This window comes from Bidens hawaiensis, unplaced genomic scaffold, assembly GCF_021521415.1.
Source record: "Bidens hawaiensis isolate Kalapana, Puna unplaced genomic scaffold, B.hawaiensis_p1.1 tig00032441_1, whole genome shotgun sequence".
Taxonomy (NCBI): domain Eukaryota; kingdom Viridiplantae; phylum Streptophyta; class Magnoliopsida; order Asterales; family Asteraceae; genus Bidens; species Bidens hawaiensis.
Window position 1 is genome coordinate 191,483 of NW_027495525.1, and position 15,174 is coordinate 206,656.

At 36.3% G+C, this 15,174-nt stretch overlaps 1 pseudogene across 1 annotated transcript; it reads right to left on the reverse strand.

Annotated features, from left to right (window-relative positions):
- Window positions 1–1,248: 1,248 nt before the first annotated feature.
- On the reverse strand, window positions 1,249–11,791 carry LOC143583507 (squalene monooxygenase SE2-like; annotated as a pseudogene). The gene is made up of 8 exons (XR_013144184.1): window positions 11,424–11,791; window positions 10,494–10,605; window positions 10,239–10,413; window positions 9,997–10,165; window positions 9,697–9,914; window positions 3,491–3,766; window positions 2,324–2,602; window positions 1,249–1,546 (listed from the first exon to the last, which is right to left on the reverse strand). The product of XR_013144184.1 is annotated as a squalene monooxygenase SE2-like (transcript).
- Window positions 11,792–15,174: the final 3,383 nt, after the last annotated feature.

Below are 15,174 nucleotides of genomic sequence, written 5' to 3' on the forward strand. Positions count from 1 at the left end.
TTTGATAAATAGAATTCTCCTCACATGAAACATACATTCTGTTGAATAGTGGTTGTATTACCAATAGATTCTCTCACCAATGCATGCTCAATATCCATTTCAAGAGTTATTTGACAACATTCTTGACCCGTTTATCAAAATGGTGTTCATAAGTCAACCAATAGTTTACTATTGGCAACGTTTACTAAGGTGGTGTCTGTTTTTTCAGAGGTAAAATGTCTGCAGTCTGCGGACCACATTTGCAAACATATGTAGCAGAAGAAGTTGACCAAACCTCTGCAGTCTGCAACAAGAAGACTGTTTGTTTTTTAACGTCTGCAGATTGCTAAAATAAACTGAAATTTAACAAAAAAAAACTTTAACAATTAACAAAAAACTACAAACTTTTTTCAAATACAAACTAATAACAATAATTCATCAAACCTAAACTTTCTACAAACTAATAACAATTTAACAAAATTAACAAAAAACTACAAAACTAATAACAAGAATCTCCAATCAAACCCACCAAATCCAATCATCCACTCACCCAAATCCAAATCCACCCAAAATCCATTTCAGAAACCCAAATCCAACCCCAAATGGCAGTCCCAAAACACCATTACACCACCACCAGTCTCGTAATCGGGTACACTCTGTTCAAGCTTATTATTAGTAATCAACAAATTCGCCATCACCAAATTCAATTACCCAGGTTTATTAACCGCCTTACGGTACTTAGCACCCGCTTTAGGTGAGGTGGCGGCGGCGGCCATGAGAGGTGGCAGATGCAGCGGCCAAGGGAGGTGGAGGAGGGGGCGGCAGGAGGTAGGTGGAGGAGGTGGTTGGCTAGGGTAGGTGGCGGAGGCGGCAAGTAGATGGAGGTGGCTAGGTTTGATAGAGGAAATGAGAGGAGATGAGATGAGGGGTTGAGGAGTAGAGAAGTCTGATGAATAATGCGTGTAAGAAGAGGCAAGAAGTGGTTGGACCATATCTGTACCAGGAAGTGGACGTGCAGACGTTTTTTAATGAAACGTCTACGAAAAAACAAACAGACTGCAGAGGGCAATGTCTACGCGTGGTCTGCGTGAGGCAGACAGAAGAGGCCAGGAAAACCTTTTCAGAAAAAACTAACGCCACCTAAGTATTCTCAATACCCAACTAATGGGTCACAATACATATTTATGACATCTGTATGTGGTATGTACATTAACAAATCACATAGTTCACATAACACTTTGTAGATTAGCCTTGTTATCATAACCATTTTGAAGTGAATATAAAAACACAAAGACTGATTTTATTACAAAAAAAGGAAAAAAAAAAGATTTATAAGCAGTCTAATGCAATACAAAACCAAATGAAAACCCAACAAAAGAAACAAAGAATAAGAATTGACAACACTATCACAACTTTTTTTTTTTCATTTTTTTTATATTTTATTTTCCTAAAAGCAGGTAGGTCATTGAGTAGGAGGAGCTCTGTAATATGCAGGCACTGTTGCAGGAAAGAACATCTGCCTAATTCCTTCTGTCTTTATTATAGGGAATATGATTCCAGAAGCCCCCTGCGTTTTAATCAATATGTTTATCACATGTAGGGATGTAAACGAGCCCAGCTGGCTCGTTAAAAGCTCAAAACGATCCGACTTTAAACAAGCTCGAGCCTTCAAAATAAGTTTGTTCAATAAAGAGCCCAAGCTAGCTCGCAAGCCTAAACACGCCTATTGATTTTATGATATTTATATAATGTGTTAAATATGTATTTATATAATGATATTTATTATGTATGCAATTAAGATAAAAATAACTAATTGACCTATATTATGTTAAACATAAAAGTTATAATTATAAAGCATATAAAAATAATTGAAAATGCATATAAACTTATTTATATAAAATAAACGAGTAGAGCTTGAGCTTGAAAAAAGATTCGTGAGCCGAGCTTGAAACAAGCCAAGATTTAAAAAAAAAGCTTGAAACGAGCCAAGCTCGAGCTTTCGTAAGTTAAAACAATCCGAGGTTGAGCCTAGTCGAGCGCGGGCTTGACTAGTTTACGCCCCTATGTGTTGGTTTAACGGTTCAAAATGAGCCAGGCGGGTTAGGTTGACCATGCAAAATATATTTTTCCTTTTACAATATAAAAATAAAGTATATGTCAAAAACAATTATGTTATAATAATAATCTATATCTTTAAACAAAACAATATTGCAACAGAAAAAGTTGTTTGCTTTATAATAGACTTTGTGGCTATCGATTCGATCCGTTTGAGATAAAACATAACCCAGGTAAACCAATTTGGTCAACAGTTGAAGCAAAAAACAAAAGTGAAAGATATACTAACCGAGATCAATCGTGCACCGATCCACAATCTTTTAAGGGAGGGGAAAGGAAGTATCAAGCGGCCGACACCATATATCGCGACCGCGAAGAAATGTACAACTAAACTTAAGGGTCGAGGGTTCAAGCCCGAGAGCAAAGATATGGGTCCGTTTGAAAACACACCTCCAAGACTTAAATAGTCAAAGCATGCTTCTCGCATTTCTTGTCTTGCTTCATCGGGTGAAGCACTGAAGACCTTGTACAATGCTCCTGCTAATGTGTTGATTGTGGATGCTACTGGCTGCAACAACAGTAAGCATAGATTTTAGTAAGCCATTGTAGAAACAAATATTACTCGTTAGAGGCGATCACTGAGTGAGTCGAGCAGGTTAGATAAAGGGTGCGGGTCAGAGCTGGTGACTTTCTAGAACGTTTGAATAGGGTAGGGAAGGTCGAGTTTACCAAAACACTTATTTCATTATTTGTCCATGTTTCACTTTTTTATCCACAATAAGCGTGTAAAATATGTAGTATAATATTATTTTATTTCTAGTCAAATTTTTTGAATAACATACACTTAGTGCTGTAAATGAGCCCAACCAAGCCCAAGCTCCACTCATTAACAAATCAAGCCAACCCGGCTCGGCTATCTTAACGAGCTAAAAAAGTTGAGCTTCAAATCAGCTCGTCAAAAGCTCAAGGCATCTCGTGGTTCGTCATAAACTACAAATGTCATAATCCATATATATTAAAAGTTTTATAATTTAAACATATTAAAATTTGGGGTTTACTTTTGAATGAGCCAAACGAAAAATTTTATCGTTAAGAGAATTTTCAAATATAAGAGAACTTTTAATACTTTTTTAAATAAAAAACGCCATACAGTTTTAAGTTGTAATTATATACACAAAAGTTTGGGCTTTAATTTAAACAAACCAACACGCGAGCCACAAGCCAAGCAAACCTTGGCTCAAGCTTACAAACCGGGCCCATTTCGAGTGAATTTTTCGAGCGAGCCACAAGCTTTATAAACAGCCCTACATACACTATGAATAACATTCTCCCAATTTGACCAGCGTCCTTGTTAACTATTTTTTTTGACCCGTTCGATATAAAAGCCTGATTCATAAGCAAATGTCCTCTAGTCTATCAAGATATGCGATAAAAAGAATTATGAAAAAAAACTAACCTTACGCAGAGTGTAAAACGACTCAAGATAATTGCAGAGAGTATACGAGTCATGGAGATCATGTAGAGGCATGAGGAGATTGCGTAGAACAACAATATCAGATAAAGCTACCGTCATTCCGCCACCTGTCAAAGGATGGCGCATGTTGAATGCATCACCCATTAACAAAGCACCTGGGGTTGGGTAAGGTGCAGCTGCCATGCTTCTATTGGGCATTGTCCTTATATGTCCTTTATCAACCGTTGCCACAAAAGCTTCTTGCAATTCTGAAGGAATCTATTTATAATAAACCAACTATAACTAAGATCTTGTTTTATAAAACTATAGTGATAAATGTTAGGATCGGAGTCACACACAAACACGAATACAATAGTAAAACCGAAAGAATAAACGAAAGAGACACAAGGATTTAAGTGGTTCGGTCACGGTGTATGACCTACGTCCACTGTCGATAACTAGGGTTTTCTTATTATTGAGTGATACCAACTTACAAGTACAGGAGAGAAATATATAGACTAGACAATTAGGGTTTAACCCTTTAACTAAACTGGGCCTGATTAGAGCTTTTGGGCTTGGCCAAAACTCAAACAGCTTAATCTCCTAATTCTGTCTATTCGTCTAAACCGGACCCGACCCATGATGGATCGGAGACCACAACATAACAATCTCCCACTTGGGCTTCGAGACATCTTCTCTAAACCACCACTTGGATGCGTCAAACATTTCAACCTGCTCCCATTTGGAGACGTAAAATGTCTTCACCTGCATTGCCTTGTACATGTAAAATAAAACCCATCTGGTTTTGCACCTCCTAGTTACCCTTCGCCTTCTCAACATTATTCCTGAAGGCCTGCTGAAGCTCTGCACAGCTTCAGCTTATCCAGCATCACCGGCTTGGTGAACATATCTGCTGGATTCTTAGCACCTGAGATATTTTTCAAACTGAAAACACCATCACTGATCAAATCTCTGACAAAGTGATATCTCCTCCCGATGTGCTTAGTCTTCGAATGATAGACTGGATTCTTCGCAAGTTTCACTGCACTCTCATTGTCACAATATAAGAAGAACTCTGCCTGTTTCTTTCCCAACTCTTCAAGAAAAGTTCTCAACCATACTAATTCTTTACTTGCTTCGGCTGCTGCCATATATTCTGCCTCAGTGGTTGATAAAGCAACAATTTTCGGAAGTCTGGACATCCAACATACTGCTGTTCCCCCAATTGTGAAAACATAACCAGTAGTGCTTTTAAACGTCTTCTTACATCCACCCAGATCAGCATCTGAATAACCCCTGAGAATTGTATCCTTCCCCTTAAAACATAACCCCAAACTGGAAGTACCCTTTAAGTATCTGAGTAACCATTTCACCGCTTCCCAATGTTCCTTTCCCGGATCCGACATAAAACGACTAACTACCCCGACAGCATGAGCAATGTCAGGCCGTGTACAAACCATGGCGTACATGAGACTGCCAACAGCAGATGCATACGGAACTTTAGCCATCTCTGTTCTTTCTTCCTCTGTTCTGGGAGACTGGTCTTTGGTAAGTTTGAAATGACTTCCCAGAGGTGTGTTTCTCGGTTTAGTCTTCTCATCATTCATCCTGAATCTTTCTAACACTTTCCCTATGTATTTCTCTTGGGATAGTGTTATGGAGCCATCTTTCTTTCTGGATATACTCATCCCCAAAATCTGTTTGGCTGGACCAAGATCTTTCATCTCAAATTCATCAGACAACTGTTTCTTCAACTTGCGAATCTCCTTCATATCAGATCCTGCAATTAACATATCATCTACATAAAGAAGTAGAATGACATATGAGCCTTTAAACTTCTTTAAGTAGTAGCAATGGTCGGCCTCGCATTTCTTGTACCCAGTTCTCACCATAAAATCATCAAACTTTAGGTACCATTGCCTAGGTGCCTGCTTCAGACCATACAAGCTTTTCTTCAATTTGCAGACCCATTTTTCTTTCCCGGCAACCTGAAATCCCTCAGGTTGTGCCATATAGATCTCCTCGTCAAGATCACCATGTAAAAATGCTGTCTTAACATCTAATTGCTCTAGATGTAAATTTTCTGCAGCAACAATACTTAAGATCAATCTGATGGTGGTCATCTTCACAACTGGAGAGAATATTTCATTATAATCAATTCCCTTCTTTTGCTGGAAACCCTTGACCACTAAACGAGCTTTGTATCGTTTAGACCCATCATGTTCTTCTTTGACTCTATAGACCCATTTATTCTGTAGAACTCTTTTATCTGGTGGAAACTTGGTTAAAACCCATGTCTGGTTTTTACTCAAAGAGTTCATCTCCTTCTTCATAGCATGCTCCCACTGGAGCGAATCTTTCAACTTAAGTGCTTCATAATAACTCTCTGACTCACCATTTTCAGTTAAAAGAAGATAATTAACTGAAGGTTTGTAACGTACCGGCTGTTTAGAAACTCTGGTGGACCTCCTAACCCAGTGCTGAGGCGGGTCAGGTTCTTGTGGAGACTGTTCATCCTCAGACTCTGAACTCCCACTGTCAGAGACTCCCTCTGACTCTTCATTTCCACCAATATCATCATCTTCAAATTCAGGAACTGTGGTTTCTTCAGTTTCTGTCTCGGGTTCGGTAGCTGACTCAACTGTCTTTTTCTGAGCATCAATTTCATATTCAACCTGCTCTTTCTGAACCCTTGATTTTGAAGTGTTTCTATCTTTGTATAACTCAGCCTCATTAAAAGTTGCATGCTTGCTTCTGACTACTTTTCTGCTTTCTAAATCCCAAAGCCTGTAGCCCATTTCGTTTGACCCATATCCAATGAAAACATATTTTTTAGCTTTAACATCAAGCTTGTCATTTTTCACTGGATCCTAAGCGCTACACCCAAAGACTTTCAAATGCTTATAATCTGCAGCTTTACCTTTCCACTCTTCTTCTGGTGTCTTGAAACCCAACGGTACTGACAATCCCCGGTTAATTAAATAAGCTGCAGTGTTAACTGCATCTGCCCAGAACGTCTTTGGAAGCCCGGCATTAAGTCTCATACTTCTTGCCCTTTCATTTAACGTCCTGTTCATTCGTTCTGCCACTCCATTTTGTGAGGAGTGCCAGGGACTGTAAAGATCATCCGAATACCGTACTCTTCACAATAATCACGGAATTCTTTGCTAACGTATTCACCACCGTTATCCGACTTCAAGCATTTCACCTTCAAATCAGTTTCCAATTCAACAGCAGTTTTCCATTTCTTAAAAGTATCAAAAACATCAGATTTATTTTTAAGAAAGTAAACTCATACCTTGCGTGTCGAATCATCAATGAAGGTGACATAATAGTGCGATCCTCCCAAAGAAGAGACTGAAGTTGGTCCATAGACATCAGAGTGAATAAGCTCCAATTTCTGAGCTTTCGGTTGTTTTCCGGTCTTCACAAAAGATACTTTCTTCTTTTTACCGAAAACACATGGTTCACAAAATTCAGATTCAACCTTCTTCAGTTCTGGAATTTTTCCTCTAGCAACGAGCATTTTCATCCCTTTTTCACTCATGTGGCCGAGTCGTTGGTGCCACAAACTAGACTGACTCGGTCCACTGGTCACTGCATTTACCCCATCAGCTGGAATTTCAACCATGTATAAAGTGCCATTCTTTTTACCTCTGGCGATCACAAGATTCCCTTTCACAACTTTCCATTTACCCCCACCAAACATAACATCATATCCTTGGTCATCTAACTGCCCAACAGAAATTAGCTTTCTTCTAAGGCTAGGAACGACCCGAACATCCTTTAGAGTCCATGAGGTGCCCAATGAAGTTTTTAGTTCAATATCCCCCATCCCCGTGATATCAACAGCATGATTATTAGCCAAACGAACTTTACCAAAATTACCTGTTCGGAGATTCTTCATCTTCTTCGTGCTATAAGTGGCATTAAAAGATGCACCAGAATCCATAATCCATGAATCTGTTGATTCTTCAACACAGCAGATAAGAGTCTCTTCTGAACCTTCTGAATCATCTGAACCGGTGGCCAGATTAACTTCCTTCTTAGATTCTTTCTTTTCTTTTGAAATTGAGGGGTTAGGGCATTGGTTTCTGAAATGCCCCATTTCTTTGCAATTCCAACACTCAATGTCTTTTCTGGGCTTTGACTGACTTCTTCTTCTAGACTTTGACCTACCCCTGCCATTACCTTTCTCTCTTCTCCTACCTCTCCCTTCGGTGCTCAATATAGAACTAGATGTCTCACCAGAATTCCTTCTTCTTATGTCCTCCCCTAAAATCAAATCCCGGACTCCTTCAAAAAAAAGCTTAGTATTCCCAGAAGAAATACTAACTGCAGTAACAGTCCCTGACCAACTTTCGGGTAACGAGGATAACAAGAGTAACGCTTGAACTTCATCATCAAACTTGATATCAACAGAAGACAAACGAGAAATAATAGTGTTGAAGTCATTAACATGAGAGGTAACAGATGCCCCTTCCTTCATTCTGGTGTTAACTAGCTGTCTAATCAGAAATACCTTGTTTGATGCAGAAGGCTTTTCATACATATTTGACAAGGCTTTCATAAGACCATACGTGGTAGTTTCATTTACAATATTGAATGCCACATTCTTAGCTAATGAGAGTCTAATAACAGCTATGGCTTTTCTGTCAAGTACCTTCCACTCATCATCTTTCATACTTTCCGGTTTCCTCTCTTCTAGTGCTTCCATTAAGTCTTTCTGACATAGCAAATCCTCAATTTGCATTTTCCACCATCCAAAATCCTGACCATCAAACTTCTCAATCTTGATCTTTCCGTCCTCAGCCATTATCCAAACTGAGTTTTGATTACAGCAAACAACCAAACTACCCAAGGAATAAAAGGACTGGAAACTGATCAGAAAAAACGAACCAGCAGCTGCGGAACCCTAATCAGCGGCGGCGGAACTGTAGCGGCGGCGGCGGTACTGTAGCGGCGGCGCGGTACTGTAGCGGCGGCGGTACTATAGCAGCGGCGGTGGAACTGTAGCAGCGGCGGTGGAACTGTAGCAGCGGAGCAGCGGCGGCGGAACTGTGTGTATAATCGAGAACCTGGCTTTGATACCAATTGTTAGGATCGGAGTCACACACAAACACGAATACAATAGTAAAACCGAAAGAATAAACGAAAGAGACACAAGGATTTAAGTGGTTCGGTCACGGTGTATGACCTACGTCCACTGTCGATAACTAGGGTTTTCTTATTATTGAGTGATACCAACTTACAAGTACAGGAGAGAAATATATAGACTAGACAATTAGGGTTTAACCCTTTAACTAAACTGGGCCTGATTAGAGCTTTTGGGCTTGGCCAAAACTCAAACAGCTTAATCTCCTAATTCTGTCTATTCGTCTAAACCGGACCCGACCCATGATGGATCGGAGACCACAACATAACAATAAAAGCTTCTTGAAGTTGTAATAGTCAAATGGTTATGAACAAATTAATATATACACTGATCAAACATATGTGTTTAGGTTTGTAAATGAACCGAAGGAATTCATTTAACTTTAACAGAACAAACAATCGAACACGAGCAATTAAACAACCGAGTTTTCCTTGTTTGTGTTCGTTCGTTAGAAAAATCAGTGTGTTTGTGTTCGTTTATGTTTGTTTGCTAATGTCATAAACGAATGGTTCACAACGTAATGAACTCAAACGAACGAACATAACTGAACATAGAAGAATGAACATAATGAGCGAACACCAATTAAAAGTAAAAAATGAACATCAGGCCTAAAATATTAATAAAACAAGATTAAAAAGCTATAATCCTGAAAGCATTAAATAAAATATAAACGCACAACGTAAACAAAGGACTACAATTAAACATAAACGAATAAAGACAAACAGGTGTAATTAAACAAACATTCACGAACTTAAATGAATGCATAACACATGTTTATCCATAACACTGAAACTATATATAAAACTAAATAATCAGAAGAAAAAATCATCACCCAAAATTTGATTTTAAAACAGTTCTGTTGCAATTAATCTAAAACCCATCCCCCAAAATTTTAATATTTGACCACTAAATAATCAAACGAAACAGAACATGTTTATCCAAACACTGAAACAGAATATGAAGTAGCAATATTCATATCTTGGGAAGTATCCGATTATACGGGCATTCTATGTTGTCATAATAACAGAAGAAGAAAGTTGTAATGTAATGATACCTGAGGAGCAACGAAGGTCTTCAAATACTTGGATAAATCACCATTTGAAAGTGAGGGCACTTTTTGACCAGGTACATCAACCAAACATCGAATTTCAGTACTACTGATTCGATAAAACAAAATGGGAGACGGGTCTGCTAATATAACATGCCCGTGGTTCTCGTATGGTAATTGACAGTTTCTAATATCAAACCAACAAAACATGAGGGCACATCCACCTATGCATATATTATCATGTCAATGGTTTCACTAAAATCAACAGTTACAGTAAGTATATGATAAGCTGGAAGTTATCATTACCTGAGGATTGCAAAGAGAGCTTCTTAAGTTTGAAAAACAACCATCGCATACAATGGTTAGAGGTGCGTATGCTTTAACTAAGTCTCCAGTTTTAGTTTTGTACATCACACCTTTAATAGTCCCATTGTCTTCAAGAAGAGATGAGACTGTTCCTTGCTGTAATTGAACACTATAAATGTGTAGCATTAATGCAATTGTCATTAAAGCAAATGCTAGTTATGAATAGAAAGAAAAAATCAAACTTAGGAAGTGATGAGGCTTTCTCCCGCATTCTCTGTATAAATCGACCATTAAGAAAGCTTCTGCCTGCCACATCGGCATGAAGGTTCTCCAAAGGATAAGATAGCCGAGTATTCTCTCCATCCTTAAAAAGTGCATATCCGAAAACCCTTTGAGCATCAATATGTTCAACACAATCTGCATTAAAAGAAAAGATATATAAATATAAAGAATCATCAACGATTCAACTAAAGCTTTAACGATTGTTCACTATTTACCTTCTAATCCCAACTCAATCAGTTTGAGATAACCGCCTGGTTGAAGCAGTTCACCAACAATTCGATCAGGCTCTGAAAGGTCTCTTTCAATTACAAGCACCGTGCGCCCATCCTACAATCCAAAGCATTACCAAACATAAGTTGCACAGTTAAACAAATCAAAATCAATAACCCATACACAAAAAACCGTCTCATTCGTTGTTACTGTTGGCATGTACAATGTCAATGAAAGAATTCTTGTTTGTATAATTCAACAAAGAACCAGTAGTCTGATATCACAAAGTCCCCAAAACACATTTCTTAAATATAAATATTATAAAGTGAGGACAAAAGGCCATAAGTTTGGACGGTATGAAATTAACTGTCGGTGAGTGTTACAGTTAGTTCTTAACTTCTTATGCCAGATTGAATTGATAATTGTTGCCAGCTAAAGTTTCCAGCTATTTGGCTTTCACTAAGAGTATCTAGGGCTGGCAAAACAGATCTTATCGTGTGTTTAACAGGTCAATGACGACGCAAGTATCAAACATGAATACAACTCTTTTAACTACTTTATATATCATAATCTCATATCAAATGATGGAGCCTGGCCTTCTAATTTCAATTATTAAAAAAAAATATGTAAAATTACTTAGTGCACTTGTTCCTTTTACAGATTTAATTGTGTCTTAAAGAGGTCAGGAATTGTGAGCCCTAATTTATTCGTATTATTACTTTCTTATTGGCCGGCCAATTCAAACATGCTACTATACTGTTTACATAATAAACAATTGCTTCCACAACACACAAAATTACAAAGAAGTCAATATTACACGCATAATATGTAGTCAATCACATCATAACTTATTATTTTAGCTAATAAACACTTGTAAATAAAAATTAGATCGAATTGAAATAAAATAACATATTAAAGGAACAATAATATTATACCTTGGCGAGAGTATGAGCGAGAGCAGCACCTGCAACACCGGCTCCAACGACGATGACGTCAGCGTCGTCTTCAGATCTGCATTGACCATTGATGCTGATTGTTTTGGTGGTTGTTACTCGTGATGGATTTGGAAGAGCTTTGCGAGCAGTTTTGAGAACGAAGAATGCGTATATTAATATGAATCCGATAACGGATGCGAATACAGAAGCGATTAGTAATTGATCGGCCATTTGTATTGTAAGACCAATGCCGTCTTCGCCGCTGACGAGTCAGACGACAAAAGTTTTTCACGCTTCGCTGGATCTCGGTGGAAACTAGTGATAATAATTTTAAGTGATATATATATAGAGAGGAGAAGAGAAGAAACTCACGAGACTTCAAACAATAATAAACATATTAAATCAGTTTATTTCATCAAAATAAATTAAATGGTTTTAAATTATATGCATCATTTTATAAGTGGTAATTACATTTTTCATAATAGCGAATTATAATGAAAGATAATTGTCACATCTCAACCTAAGACGAGATGCCGGGGTGCGGACTATTTTTCACAGCTCAAAAGGTACTGTCATGCAATTATAAAGCGACAATATCTAATTAATTTATTTATTGTCAACGAACATTTAAGTACAACAAAAATCTAGAAAAATTCAAATACAAAGCCAACTTTTCTTGTTGACGTTCTCTAAGGTCTATCTCTGTGTGAGCTTCAGTTCGATAAGCAATCCAATCTATAACCTGCAAATGCGTACAAGATATATTTGTCAACAACACATGTTGAGTGAGTGGATTCACCAGTTTTGACACAAACAAAATGATAATATATAATGATATAAATAATAGATTAAAAATAAGCAAAACTGTTATCTGTGAGTATAAACAATGAAATTGTGAGCAAGTAATGAGTGTCGGTGAAACCATTGCCAATGCGAATCGGGCTCCGGCCACTACGACGGTCGTATGATTATACTATGTGGATGAGATACCAACCAACCATAAAAACAGTTAACACATAAATATATAACAAATACCAAGTAGTCATTCAATTGATACACAACACAAAGATCACAGTTTGCATTTGAGAAATAATAGTGTAAGTAATTTGATAGTCGGTACGCAAATGTCCCTAAAAAGGTTTAAAAAAATAAGTAAAAAGGGGAGTCAATACTCACCTGATCAGAGGAACGAAAAATAAGTGATGATGTGAGAGAGATAACCCTTCAGGATAAACCGTCAATGATTCCTATAACGATGTCAGATTGATGGAGGACGACGAGTTGCAGCGGCGGTCGTAGAAGAGACGAAAACAAGGTCTTACAGATTCATAAAACGTAATTAACCATAGGGTTAAGATCTGCGACGTCAAGATAATGGTGTACCCAGGTTTAATTGAAATATTATGATGTGTATATTGTAATTCAAGAACACGATATAAGACGGTCTATAACTAAGTTAAGTCATATAATAAAGATTACAATTTCCAAATTAATCATGTCAGTAAGGTTCGTTTTTGGTATATGGATGAGTTGCCAGAATCAATTATGTTTTTAAAACAAGGATTATGGTACAAGAAATCTAAACGGGTTAAGGGATTTTTTTGATCTTAAATGGGTTTGGGCCAATAAAACGGGTATGGAGTGATAAGATATAATATTATAATAATATTTTTTTCCAGATTTTGCAATATAGTCTTTAAACTACTTAGATGGAAACAAAATAGGGTTAAAGTATAATGCAGGGTTAAAAACGTATAACCTTGAAAGTTGTTTTACCTAAAATAAATAAATAATTATACAAATAATTAAACAACCCAATAAACGCGATAATTTTTATTGATAGAATTTCCCAAACATAAAACGGGTCGGGTAATAGTTAATAAAATAATAATATAAAATTCGAGTTGTTACAGTTTTCCATACTTTAGGGAATTTCGTCCCGAAATTAAAGGATACTATAACAACATCATCAAATTTTGAGGAAAATAAAATATTAAATATAAGTTTTAAAAATTTATCATAGCATAGAACCTTGAATTGTCAAAACAACGCTCCAAATGATAATCCAATGAGGACACTTATATATAAGATGTACCAGCGGCGTATCCACCATGTCCTTATCATCTTTACATTTGTATCGTTATCCAAAATACTTTCGATTCTATATTATGACACGCAGTTGTACACTTTATGATTTTCATGCGAGGATGTTGGTAATTATGTTCCGGACCATAATTATCTCGATCGTCGGATGGTCCACATAACTCATCCCATCGCGTTGGTTACAAATTATATTGAAAAACATAACATTGTGAGGAAAGTTATTAATTTATTATAAATATGAGGAAAGTGTTAAAATATTATAAGACCACTTGGGAGTTGATTTATTATAAGTGTAAAATCAGAAGATTATACAAAATATTTCTAATAACACAATTTAGGTGAACTTTCAAGTTTGATTAATGTAATTAGTAAAAATTCTAAAGTAACTTAAAAGTTAAGAGAAACAGAAACATTGAAGTTGGGATAGATGATGCATCAACAAGATCGATTGTGAAGAATGAGAGTGGGGATGCGAGCCAACTAACAAATTTATGTGAACTTACCAAATAAGACAACAAACCAAAATTCTATGATTGCAATGATAACATCATCAAAAGTTTATGAGGAATTAATTGATAATTGTAGTCGAATAATAACTTGTGAAATTTTTAAATATTGCAACATTCGATGTAGAATTCACAAGATCGAGTGTACAAATTTGAACAATATTAAACGAAGACTTTGAGGGATCCGTTTAGTTAAATGAGAAACTCATGAAATTTAAAGAGAACGTTATACAACATTGAAATATCGCAATTGTGTATTTAAGATGAGGTAAATTAAAATATTAAAGTACTGGTAGTAGTAATTGAGAATGCAAAAATATTAATGCAAAAATTTATGTATACAAATAAACTGTAAATAGATGAAATTGGAAAGCGGATATTCACGAATCACCGAGATAGTCCTATTCCAATTAAATCTTTAAAATTAGATATAGTATAAAGTGGGTCATTGGAATATCCCCAAATTACAAGGGATTTTACTATCTCCATAAAATCGTTAAAATTAAAATAAAGAAGTTGCAATATTCATAGTTTATCATGAAAGATTAAATAAATAATGAATATTAAAGTAATAATGAAAAATAGAGACGAGTTGAGAAATAATATAATTAAATAGAAGAAAAAACGGAGCTGGAAATGCATGAACCACCATGACTATTCCAACAACAACTGAAGAAATCATCGAAACATTTTAAATTCCCAAAATGTATTAAAAATTGAAGTAAGGAGCTGAAATATCTATGAACCACCGTGCGATTCCAACTAAATAACTAAATCTAACAAGAATGAAAATGGATTGTTGAGGTACCCATGAACCACCGCAGGTTTTCGACAACAATCGTGCAAATGTCATTAGATAAAATGGATCACCATGGGAATTCAATGAAATTCATGTTTTAATAGTGAAAATTAACTTAAATAATGGAAAATAAAATTCCATAGCGGAAATAATTTTGTTTAAAAAATGACAAGTTCAATTAATATTAGAACTACAACAATTCAATTTCAACAATGAAAATTTATAAGATGAAAGGTAAATTGTAATGCATGAGATCAACAAATACACGACGTACAAAAATGTTAAAAATCAAAGTTGAGAGTCGAAATTGACCATTTTTCAATAATTTAATAAGCAAACAAGG